This window comes from Paroedura picta, chromosome 1 (assembly GCF_049243985.1).
Source record: "Paroedura picta isolate Pp20150507F chromosome 1, Ppicta_v3.0, whole genome shotgun sequence".
NCBI lineage: Eukaryota > Metazoa > Chordata > Lepidosauria > Squamata > Gekkonidae > Paroedura > Paroedura picta.
The window spans coordinates 176,612,841-176,626,024 of NC_135369.1; the positions used below are offsets into that span (position 1 = coordinate 176,612,841).

A 13,184-nucleotide genomic window follows, 5' to 3' on the forward strand; every position below is an offset into this window, starting at 1 on the left:
GTTTTTATTTATGCGTTTATACCCTGCAGTTCTCCCCAGGGAGGCCCCAGTTCAGCCTCTCCTGCATTTTATCCTCACAGCCATCTCTCCTGTGAGGCAGAGAACTTCCACGTCAGGATGGGGAATCAGACCCGACTCTCCCAGATCTTAGTCATGGATAGATGACAGCTGACCATTTTCTAGAGCTTCTCTTCTACTTTTGTTCTGTTTTCAAATTTCTGGTTGGTTCCAGATTGCTATAATCCAAATCCTATTGCATTGTTCATTGGACGTCCCATCCTGTTGATTGTATTGATTGTATTGCCTTGTTCTAGGTCATTTGTAAATATTTATCGGGCAATATGACCATATTCATTCATTCATTTATTATATTTATTTATTTATTATATTTATATACCGCCCTCCCCGGAGGCTCAGGGCGGTTTACATTGAATTTATGAACCATACATGAAACAATCTGCATTAATAACCATACAATAATATTAATAACAGTGGTTGTAACAGTCTCCCTTAAATTGCCAATGATAGATCTGGAGGGGGTGGGAAGAGAAGAGTCCCCAGGTGGATATGTACACAGCTATGCTACCCAACCATATTCTGCATGATCACGCCACTTCTGGGTTTTCTTGAAGCCTCAAGAATGATTCAGGGGTTTCTCAGTGGAGGAAAAGTTGAGAAAGGCTTGTTTAGGAGATCCAATATTGTTCAGCTTCTGAGATTTTGCAATATCAGGCTAGCCTGGGCATGGGTGCCAAAAAACCTCAGTGATCATGTACTGGTGGGAAATCAGCATTCAACGCACTATTGAGATCATCTTATCAATGATAATCATGAAGGAATTGTTAGACTGCTCTTAGACCCTAGTCAAGGGAGCCTTCCAAGACAGACTGCAACGTAAACATATTATGGGATAACCTTTCCTTATGTTTGTGGTCACTGGATGACTTCATCCCTGCAGGCAGAGCACTAAAGAGTAAATGGGCTGTTTTTCTACTTCTTGCTGAGAAAGGGTTGCGTAACACATTCTGGGTAATGCCTGTTGCTTCAATTATAATCTCTTTCTGAAACGGAGCAGAGGAAAAACAACAAGGTCCACATTTGTCATTGCTGATTCAGGTTTCCTTTTCAGACACAACCATGCTTAGTTACATAAAGCCTTTTGGAGTTCCTATCTCCAATCAGGTCCAATTTGGCTACAGGAGCTTCTTAGCTTGTCCCGCTTGCACAGCTTAAATGGAGGGAAAGCAGAAGGCGGGATTGAGATGACAAGTCTTCTGTTGTGTCTTTGCTGGAGGAGAGCACTATCTGTTGAAGGCGGGACCTATTCTTTTAAGGTAATTTTGGAACTACACAATGGCAGGGGATTGCATGACTACACCAAACAGGTAGATGTTCCTTGTGCACAGGCACATACTTTGTTGCTTGGGATCTTGTCCCATCGCAGTTAGAAACCTACCTGGTTGTTGTTGTTAGGTGTGAAATCATGTCCAACCCACCGCGACCCCATGGACAATGAACCTCCAGGTCTTCCTGTCCCTACCATTCCCTGGAGTCCATTTAAGTTCACACCAACTGCTTCAGTGACTCCATCCAGCCAGCTCATTCTCTGTCATCCCCTTCTTCTTTTGCCCTCAATTGCTCCCAGCATTAGACTCTTCTCCAGGGAGTCCTTCCTTCTCTAGAACGTGAGAAAACCCTTGGAATTTGGAATTTGACTGCACTAACTCAGAAGTCCTGGATTCTTGAACTGTGTCTTATTGCATATTAAGAGGGGGAATGCCTTGGTCTGAAAAGATTGATGTCCCACCTTTTTGCCTGACAATAGGTCTCGATCATGGCACCACCCCACATTAAGACAATGCATCTTAAATTATTATGGCAGTGGTGATCAACAGATATTGAATGGAGGATAGTGTAAAATGTCCTCTCTCTACAGTTGTTGTTCTTTCATGATGCCCTCAGCCCTCAGCCTCTTCTCCACTCCCCACATATTTAGCAATCAGGACTTGACAGTACTGAATGTTTTCTTCCTAAGTGGCAGGCTTCTATATTCCTATCCAGGGAGCACAAGAATTTGCCTTCTTCTTCCAGTCTCCCCATCGGTGCCAAAAAAGCTCTCTACCTACCTGACCACAGGGTTGTTGTAAGGATAAAATGCAAGAGAGAATGATGTAAATTGCTTTGAGCACCCCTTGAGGACAAAGGTGGGGTATAAATGAATTAAATAAAAGAGAATCCATAGTTGAGGGGCATCTGATGCCTCATCCTTGCTGAAGCTGAGCAGCCAATAACTGGATTGGAGATCCCTAGGGATCCTATGTACATTGCCTTGAGCTCCACAAGGATGGGGAGTAGATAAGTAATCAGTAATGATAGAAGAAGAGGCAGATCTAATGTGTCAGCTGCCAGATTCCACATGGGTGAAAAATATGAAAAACTGAGAGGCAAATTAGTGAAAAATATTCAATGCTCTGTTTTCCCGGAAAAATGAACAGCAGAGTCAAAAATAAATAACAAACATAGCAGGAGTCAGGAGTATCATTCCTGTTCCAGAATGTAAATTAGAGAATTGAAGCCTTCATACTGAACAGTAAATCTTCACAATAAAATTGACCTGTGTCTGGTATAAAACTGCTTTCAGATTAATTCTTCATCAGAATCTATTGCCATATGAGCATCTAAGAGCTTATTGAGAAACATCCTTCTTCCAAGTTGCTCAGACATAAGACAATGATAGGGTTGCCAGCTCTAAATGTAAAGGTAAAGGTATCCCCTGTGCAAGCACTGGGTCATGTCTGACCCTTGGGGTGACACCCTCTAGCGTTTTCATGGCAGACTCAATACGGGGTGGTTTGCCATTCCCTTTCCCCAGTCATTACCATTTACCCCCCAGCAAGCTGGGTACTCATTTTACCAACCTCGGAAGGATGGAAGGCTGAGTCAACCTTGAGCTGGCTGCTGGGATCGAACTCCCAGCCTCATGGGCAGAGCTTTCAGACAGCATGTCTGATGCCTTACCACTCTGCGTCACAAGAGGCTCTAGCTTATGAAAATCCGGAAGATTTGGCGGTGGAGCCTGGGGAGAGCAGGGCTTGGGGAGAGGAGAGACCTCAGTAAAGTATAATGATGGAGTGCCCACCCTCCCAAGCAGCCTTTTTCTCCTGGGGAACTGATCCCACCTCCCTGTGTTAGCATTCCAAAGCTTCCCACAGGTTCAAAAAGGTTGGGGGACTTCTGCTCTATGGGGAGGAGAGAGGATGTAAAAGTGACCCCTGCTACATGATGAGGAAATAGTTGGGTCTCTAACTGGAGAGCACAAGAGTTTTCCCTATTCCTCTATCTCCCTGCACACACGAGAAGTATGGATGGGAGGTAGTAAAGATCTAAGGCTATTTTAAAAAGGAAAAATACCAGGGCTATTTTGGCATAAGCTATTTCAGTTTAACCAGCTTTTAGACCCCTCTATTTCACCCATTGCTGTTGAAAGGATAGCATGAGGAGAGGGGGCACTGGGATGACACGGGTCCCCATAGGCTAATTGCACCCGCCCAAAAGATCCTTTCAGTGGTGAAGGGCTTGCCACTTCACTAGCAGACTGAGCTGATTTGAAGAGATGGGAAATTGTGCCTCATCCCCCCCCCCACACACACACATCATACCCCATCTCCTCTTCATAGGTCCCAGATTGCACAAATAATATGATGCAGAAGTTCATATTCCTTTCAACATTAAATGGTTTATTGTAGACACTTGCAGTGCAAGTGTCCTTTTCAGCTATTCAGTGCAGAAATGTGTTAAACTCATACAATATGGTAACACAGGCATAGGGAGAGATGAGAGGACATGGTTTTGTTGTTGTAGGCAGAAAATTGTTAAAATGGCCTTTTACAGCCTGGGCTAATCAGGCTAAGTAATACACTATTATTTTTATTTATTTATTTAGATATTACTGCTCAGTCAGAACAGCTCTATCAGTGCTGTGGCGAGCCCAAGGTCACCCAGCTGGCTGCATGTGGGGGAGCAAGGAATCAAATCCGGCTCAAAAGATTAGAAGTCCACATTCCTCACCACTACACCAAGCTGGTGTATAAGCTTTGTCACCAATAATGCAGCATCACTAACGATAATTATAACATAACATAGGTAACAATAGATTGGTTTACAGTAACATTACAGCAACCCCATTGAATGAGCATATTGCAATGATTGCCAGTTGTGGCCTGGATCAGGTTCAAGTTTTTGGTGTTAACCTTTGTCCATCTACGGTCTGGGCCCCTCATATCTGTGGGACCACCTATCTCCTTATGTCCCCCATAGGGCTCTTCGCTCTGTGTGTATGAACTAGTTGGGGGTCCCTGGCCCAAAGGAGGTTCACCTGGCCTCAACCAGGGCCAGGGCCTTTTCAGTCCTGTCTCCTACCTGGTGGAATGAGCTCCTGGAAGAGCTGAGGGCCCTGATGGAGCTTTCTCAGTTCCATAGAGCCTTCAAGACGGAGCTCTTCCACCAGGTCTTTGGTTGAGGCCAGGGCAGGTTAGATTTGGGCCCCTCGTTGGCTAGCCAGGTCATCAAGCACCCCTGGAATTGCCCTCAGGGCACTGAGCCATCACAGGGTCTGTTATTTCGGGGGTGGGTAGGAATGTTCGCTGCCTGTGGGGTGGATTTTTATTGGGATTCTATTGATTTAGGGTTTTTTAATGTATATTTAGTGAGCCTCTTGTGGCGCAGGGTGGTAAAGCAGCCGACATGCTATCTGAAGCTCTGACCATGAGGCTGGGAGTTCGACCCCAGCACTCGGCTCAAGGTTGACTCAGCCTTCCATCCTTCCGAGGTCTGTAAAATGAGTACCCAGCTTGCTGGGGGGTAAAATGGTAATGACTGGGGAAGGAAATGGCAAAACCACCCTGTATTGAGTCTGCCATGAAAACGCTAGAGGGCGTCACCCCAAGGGTCAGACATGACTCGGTGCTTGCACAGGGGATACCTTTACCTTTACCTAATGTATATTTATGGATGTAACCCATCACGAGCCATGATATGGGAGTGTCGGGATATAAATAAAATAACAAATATCTGAATAGGAAGGGGCTTTAGGTAATCATTCTTCAAACAAAACCTTTTTGAATTACTTAATAAATGGGAGTTTTGCCATGGAGTCTAATGGAAAGTAGACTGCATCCTTTGTTCACCTTTGCGGGTGGGGGGGGGGCTCCCATACATAGCTCTTTGAATGGTTGCGATATGGACAGAAGCTGGGGTTTTGTTGGTATTGGAAGACTAACAGTGAAAGGAAGCAGCAGGAAAAGATAGGCAGGCTTCCATAACCTTGACAAAGAACCTGCAGTTCCAAACCAAGCAAAACACTTAGCTTCTCTCCAGCTTCAGGGTTTTGGTTTTCTTAGTAGGCACTGTTCCTGCATTTTGAAACCTTTTTGCATGACAGATCTCTTTCTTGAGAAGCCAATTTCTTCTTACACTGCATTTTGTGTTTCACAGAACACACAACCCTGGATCCTGGACAGCTCCCCCTGTTTACATAAGCCCAGAAGTAGCCTAGAATTTACAAGCTATGATAATAGAATCATCGTTTCCTTATAGATAGCCAAAACTGAACATAAAGGAAAAGAAAGGGCTAAATGTTGAGGGATCTCTCAAGCATATAATTCCATTGCTATTCTTAAGAACAACCCCATCATTCAGGAGCAATTGCCAAGGTGATAACTATAACTGATAAAAAGAATCTCCATAGAATAGCAAGCAATCACTGAAGAAGATTCAGAAAAACGGGTTAATTGAATACCTGGGACCCCACTTAGGTTACTTGATTGCTTAAGTGACCTTAATAATTTGATTGCTCAAAGTGACCATAATAATAAAAAAATTATTTGGAATTATATATTTGAGAGATCACTCAACATTTAGCCTTTTCTTTTCCTTTATGTTCAATTTTGGCCTAGAATTTACACTCACACACAAATGTACACGCACCATTTTTCTTCCAGGAATAAAGATGCCACGGTGGGAGCCTATCTGTAATCCAACACTGACAACTTCAGCATGTTCACTTTCCCATCTGGTGTTCCTTGGCAAAAGAAATAATTTCCCAGCATGCGGCTGCAGCTGCTCGTAGAATCCATTTGAGCCATCATTTTAATCTAAAGATGTTAATGAATACACAGTTTGAGTTCTGTTATGCCTCCTTGCCCACTTAATCTAGCTAAATAAAATTGGCTCTGGCCTGAATCACGGATGCTACACCAAGAGAATGATCAGGTGATGGTCTGATTTTTTAAAATTTGGGTATTTATATCCTCCCCACCCCAGGACCCAAAGCAGTTTACAACATTGACAGTTCCTCCTACATTTTATCCTGTCAAGCCCCCTGTGAGGCAGAGTGTGGATTTGAGCCTGGGTCTCACAGAGCCTGGTTTGAAATGCTGACTACTAGATTTCTCTAGCATGGTACCTGTGGGCATCATGGTGACTGGCTGCTGACATCTTTCCTGGTGCCCATCAAGAGTTTTAAGAAAGTAGGTGGGGGCCAGGTGTGACTTTTGCCCAGCAAGGCTTCTGATTGGCCGTTGTAGATTTGATTGGCAGGTTTTTAAAAACAATGCTTTGGTAGTAGCAGCCAATGCGGTGCAGGGATCCTTATCATGTGATTGAACGTAAGCAGTGGGAACTGTTCTGAGGCTAGTTTCATTTCCTGTAGGAGTCCTTTAGTGGCAGCCATTCCGTATCTCTGCCCACCGCACTTTTATCAGAATTCCAAAGAGGCTGGGGAACGCTGTGCTATACCAATCTGGCTTACGGTATGTTCAGCACCATTACAGCGAGTGTAAAGTACAGCCGGTGGAGATAATTTTTTTCTCCCATTTGTGCCTTCCATCAGTTCAAGCCCCCCATAGTTAAAAATAATGGGTATCATTCTACCAACACTATTTAAATGGTGACCTCAAATAAGATAATACGCAGTCATCCTTCCGGCTCTGTTTCACCCTAAATTCCCATTGAAAACATTAAAAGGTTGAGTCCAAAGGTGTCCTTGAGTGAGCAGAAAGCACTTCAATGCTAACACCAAATGCTCTTCCCAATAATTGGGGGTGGAAAATGCCATCAAGTTGCAGAGGATCGCATAGGATTTTCAAAGCAAGAGATGTTTAGAAGTGGTTGGCACTTGCCTGCCTCTGGCTCTGTACTGAACCTTGTTGGGCTCTAGCCATGGGCTGCCGTCCTTAGCTATAGGTCCTCTGCTCTGGGTGGGTGGAACTTGAGTAGAGGGACTGCACTAGCTGTCTCTAGAGCTGGTGCCAGGAAGCACGAATGACTGTGGGATTGGATTTTTACTTTATCTTTGCTGTCAAGTCACGGCTGATTCATAGTGGTCCTGTAGGGCAGGGGTAGTCAACCTGTGGCCCTCCAGATGTTCATGGACTACAATTCCCATGAGCCCCTGGCAGGGGCTCATGGGAATTGTGGTCCATGAACATCTGGAGGGCCACAGGTTGTCTACCCCTGCTGTAGGGTTTTCAAGGCAAGAGCGGTTCAGAGGCAGTTTGCCATAGCTGTATCACAACCCTTGGTGGTCTCTGAGATTCCTTGTTGGTCTCTGAGATCTGACGAGGTCAATCCAGCCTGAACTATGCAGGTCAGGGCATGGAACTGGAAAGTAAGGAGGTGGGGTGGAAATTCTGTCCTTCTTTTCATTAAGTTTCTGTGGGTTTGCCATTTCTTTGAACAATAAGTGTTCCCCGAATCTGCTTCTTGTAATCATTGCAGGGCAGTGTATGTTCTGCTTCAAGGAAATAAGGTAAATCTTGCAGTTTGAGATATGACTCCAATTCCCAGTGCATGTTTGCAGCTGGAAACATTGGAATACATTGATTGCTGGCCTTGGCGATTTTGGGTTCTCGTCCTCCACCACTTTCTCATGCATTCCCAAAGAGGAGGATCACTGCGCTGACTGTCGACCCAAGAGCATTCAAAGAGCTTCTGTTCGAATGACTCGTTTTACCTGGGGCCCATTCCACACACAGAGGATAATGCACTTTCAATGTGCTTCGGCAGCTGGATTTTCCTGTGCGGAACAGGAAAATCTACTTCTAAAGTGCATTGAAAGTGCATTATCTATTGTGTGCAGACTAGGCCCCAGCTTCAGTCCTTGGTGAGCACAGTGCAGTCCTAAGCAGAGTGACAACCTTCTAAATCCTTTGGAATCAGTGAACTCAGAAGGGCATAAGTCTGTATAGGACTGCCTTGTAAATAGTTTCCGTTATTTTAATAGACATGAGGAATTCTAGAATAAACGCCTATCTGTCTGCAAGATACAGAATTACACAGACCTTCAAATATAGCTGAGTATATGGATAAAACTGTTATCAAGAGGTTCTCTTAGGTCAACAGCTTTTACTTTATCGTATCAGTGTCTGTAGAACATGGATCAAAAGTCCAAATAAGATTATTGTCAGCTTTGCTGTCTGGTTTGAGTCGTAACATCCCTAGCTTTTGCTCTTGGGAGTGACATTCTTCCAAATGTACCAGACTTATGTGTTCAGTTTAAAAGTGAAACCTACAATGTAAAATAAAGGATTGAGTAATCATAAACACGGTCGTGCATAGGATAATATTTGTCCCGTACATACGCAGCTGTGGAAACATTAAAAAGGCCACCTTTTCTATTACAATGTTCTAATTGCTGCTAAGAACAAACAGTCAGTTTTGCCACATTCATCTATCCCTAGTCCTTTCAAGTTAATGAGGGTTCAGTGTGTAAAAGGGTGTTCAAGGGAAACTGAGGCACAATTTTGGGCCCCTCTGGGTGTGAAAAGCTGTCTAAGAATGCTTAAATAAATATATAAAACTGGATATCCAATGAAATCCTCATCTCATCAGATCTCAGAAGGTAAGCAGAGTCGGCCTTGGGAGACCTTGGGCTCCGGGCAGTACTGATAAACTGTTCTCTCAGCCTCATCTCCCTCACAGAATTACTCTTCTCCTCCTCCTCCATACAGGCCATCTAGTCCAACTCCCTGCTCAATACAGGGTCAACCTAAAGCAGTGGTTCTCAACCTTCCTAATGCCGTGACCCTTTAATACAGTTCCTCATGTTGTGTTGACCCCCAACCATAAAACTATGCAAAGGTTCTTTCACAGAAATTGAACCGAAGCTGACCAATGGCGTGAAGATCCATTGTTCATGATTGTATATAAATTGGGTTTTTCCCCCCGGGATTTCTCAATTCAATTCTGCCTCTTGTCCCACCATGGAGATCTCACAAGTTTTCACTGCTCCAGACAGATGAATGCTCTATCTCGATCTACCCTGCAAGGCTGTTGTGTAGATGGCGCCCCCCACCAGCCAAGCTGCTCACCCTGCCGTGACCCCTGTGAAAGGGTTGTTTGATCCCCAAAGGTGTCCCGCCCCCCCAGGTTGAGAATCACTGGCCTAAAGCATCCAGAATACGTATCTGTCCAGCCACTGCTTGAAGACTGCCAGGGGGGGGGGGTGTCTCCCAGATCCCAGCCTAGTATACTAACCACTTTGCCACCTGGGTCTTTGGAGAGATTCTTCCTTTCACAGGAAGGTTTTCATTCTTTAGCAACAGCTGCAAGAAGGACACGGCAATGAGAAGCAGTCAAGGGGCCGGGGTGCCACAAGACATAGTTCTGCGCCTGGTATTTTTCAATGTTTTTATAAATTATCTGGATGAATGGGTGGAGGGGGCTACTCATTAACTTTGCAGATGACTCCAAATTGGGAGGAAAAGCAAGCATCCCAGAAGATATAGGATTCAATAACACATTGGAAAAGTGAATAAGAAGCAATTCAGCAAGGATCAGTGCATAGTTCTACCACTGGAAAACAACGAGACATGCGTTTGCTGGATGGGAGACACACTTCTGGGTAACAGTCTTGAGACACGTGGACTGTAAGCTAAATAGAATCATAGAATCATAGAATCATAGAGTTGGAAGGGGCCATACAGGCCATCTAGTCCAACCCCCTGCTCAACGCAGGATCAGCCCAAAGCATCCTAAAGCACCCAAGAAAAGTGTGTATCCAACCTTTGCTTGAAGACTGCCAGTGAGGGGGAGCTCACCACCTCCTTAGGTAGCCTATTCCACTGCTGAACTACTCTGACTGTGAAAAATATGAGCAGTTAGTGTGATATAGGGGCAAAAAAAGGCTAATGTAGCCTTGGGGTGTATCGACAGAGGTGTGTATCAACACCCAAGTCACACAGTAGCATAATCCTCCTATCTCCTGCAATGATCAGGCCATGCCTGGAGTACTACATGTTGTTCTGGAGGCCTCACTTCCGAAAGAATGGAACGAATGCAGAAGAAATGTGGAATTTGCTGTTGGAGGATGGAGTGGTGGCCACAGGAATAAACAGCTTTAAAGGGGGATTAGATAGATTAATGGAGGATAAGTAACCATGGTGATGGAGGGAACCTCAACATTCAGAGCTACTAATCCTCTGAATCCCAGAACCAAGAGGTCACGTCAGGGCAAGGCCCTCGGCCTCTATCCATGCCCTGTTGTTGGCCATTTAGAGACATTGGCTGGCCAGTGTGTGAGATGTACTACTGGTCTGAACCAGCAGGGCTCTTCTTAAAGCAACAAAGATAATCAGGGGCCTGGAAACCAAGTCCCATAAGGAAAAGATGAGGGACTTGGGAATGTTCAGTCCAGATCAGAGGCTGAGGGGGAACATGGTTGCTTTCTTTTAAATATTTCAAAGGCTGTCCTTTAGAAGAGAGGAGCAAGCTGTTCCTGTTGGCAGCAGAGGATATGACTCATTTACACTACGATGGAAAGATACTGGCTGGATATTAGGAAAAATTTATTGGAAGAGTAGTTCAGCAGTGCCATTGGCTGCCTAGGGAGGGGGTGAGCTCCTTCTCACTGGCAATCTTCAAGCAGCGGCTGAACAAATACTTGTCAAGGATGCTTTAGGCTGATCCTGCATTGAGCAGATGGTTGGACAAGATAGCCTGTGTGGCCTCTTCCAGCTGTATAGTTCTATGACTCTAAGTGCCTGCAATGAAAATGTGGCATCTCAGATAACCAGCGGGGACTTTACTGCAGCTGCTTAAAGGGGGGGGGGGAGAAGTGGTAGATAGTATTGCATACATGACAGATGGATAAACTCATACATATACTAAAAAACAGCTGTTTCACCAGGACAGTCATTTTCTGAAGGAGTATGGTGGGAAATTTGGGGAGAACACAGTCGATCATGCAGTGATATAAAATTCAAATCACAAGAAATTAACTACTGTACACTAGCTCAGTGGTCCCCAACCTTTTTCGGGCCGGGGACCAAGGGGGGAGAGGGAGCCGCGGGGCTGTCGCACCTGCACATTTGCGCCCGCCAGCGTGCCGACGGCCATGCCTCCCTCCCTCCCACCATGGACCGGTACCGGTTCGCAGAACGGGAGTTGGGGGATACTGCTAACACCCAGGCGTGGGGAATCCCAGGTTTTGCTAAAATCACACTTAGTGTGAAATAAAATTTGTCAAGACCCATTTTTATTTCAGTCTCTTTCCCTCCTTCGCCTTCTTGGTTTGCCCTTAACCAAAATGGCTGTGATAATTTCCTTTGCTTCATCTAGGTTAATTGAGCTAGCAAGAACGGAGGCTGCAGGAGGGAGGGAGGTTAAGAGGACAACGAGACAGGGAGGGAGGTCCCCCCCCCCCATCATACAGGACACATTTGCAAAACTAATTTTTAAAAAATGCAAAGCATTCCTATCTTCCTCGGACCGGTGCACACCCACACAGATTTTGAAAAGAAACCCAGGGACTTTTTTCCTTTGATATAATGCTGGCAGATCATTGTAACAATTTTTATGTTCTTTCCTGCTAGCAGCACTCACTACCCAAACCCCCCCCCCCCATGTCAAAGCATCAGACATTAGCAGGAAATCCGATCTGCAAGCAAAGGACACCTTTGTATATTCTAGCAAACCTCGGCTACTGCTTCCAGGCCAGTAGAGGCACGGAATGACAGTCGGATCACTTAGGTAAAGTGGAGGAGTTACGTATGTTATATGTTGATTCCTTGTTTATTGGGTCGTTTGGTTTTGAAGCAGTGTATCCTGCATTGACTCCGTGCATGTGAAGACTGGACAAAGAGAAGCCGAGTACCAGGAAAGTTGTAGAGATAAGCTAGATCCCCCTACAGTCCTAGGGATGTCCTAGAAAAATAACTGAGAGTGCATAAGTAAGGCAGAGACATAAGTGGCTCACACCTACTGCAGGTCTTTCCCAGACTTAAGCAAACCTTCTCTTAGAGCCAGTGTGATTTAGCGGTTCAGAGTGGCAGCCTCTAATCTGGAAAACTGGGTTTGATTCCCCAGTCCTCCTCCACATGCAGCCAGCTGGGCCACTCTCAGTTCTCTCAGAACTCTCTTAGCCCCGCCTACTTGATGTCGGTTGTGGGGAGAGGAAGGGAAGGCGATTGTAAGCCGCTTTGAGACCCAGGAGGCTTGCTGGGTGACCTTGGGCCAGTCAAGTTGTCTCAAAGCTCGCTCAGCTTCATATACCTCACAGGGTGTCTGTCGTGGGGAGAGGAAGGGTGGGTGATTGTAAGGTGCTGTGAGACTCATGAGGCCTGCTGGGTGACCTTGGGCTAGTTACAGTCTTCTCAGAGCTCTTTCAGCCCCACATACTTCAGAGGAAGGGAAGGCGATGGTCAGCCCCTTTGAGACTCCTTCAGGTAGAGAAAAGTGGGATATAAACTCCCCTGCCCCCCTCGTTCTCAAGGGTTTCAGGTGGAATCTGCACTCAGAGTTCAGCAAAGTTCTCTCCATTGGAGTGATCGCTCTCAGGCAGGCGGGGAACAAAGTGTCAAGAAATTGACAATCTAACCACCTGTCCTAAGGATTCTTTATATGCATTGTTATCATCTCTTGGCCATTTGAGACAACAAGGAGGGGACTTCTCTCAAGCACGTGCTCCTGCCTCTGGGGTGGGGGTCCCAAGCTTGCAGTGCCCATCACCACAGCTTAATCTGCATGTCCCAGGAAAAAAAGTGAGGATTTTCAGCAACACATCCAGAGTTACAACACACAGGAAAGAACTTGGGTTGGGAAAGAGGGTACGGCATTGCTGAGTTTCGAGTAGATCTTCCCATGCAGAGCACCCAAGATCTCCATATAGGGCTGCCATCCTCCAGGTG

At 45.5% G+C, this 13,184-nt stretch overlaps 1 protein-coding gene across 5 annotated transcripts in view; it reads left to right on the plus strand.

Annotated features, from left to right (window-relative positions):
• SHLD1 (shieldin complex subunit 1) overlaps positions 1-13,184 on the plus strand; it is a 95,221-nt gene that overhangs the window by 15,503 nt on the left and 66,534 nt on the right. Inside the window, exon 1 of one of the 5 annotated variants that reach the window (XM_077313123.1) lies at positions 1,187-1,334. The exons of the other annotated variants lie outside the window; for them this stretch is intronic. The gene's annotated coding sequence lies outside the window, so the exon portion shown is untranslated. Of the gene's footprint in view, positions 1-1,186; positions 1,335-13,184 lie in introns of those variants that run through there. 5 annotated transcript variants of the gene reach the window in all.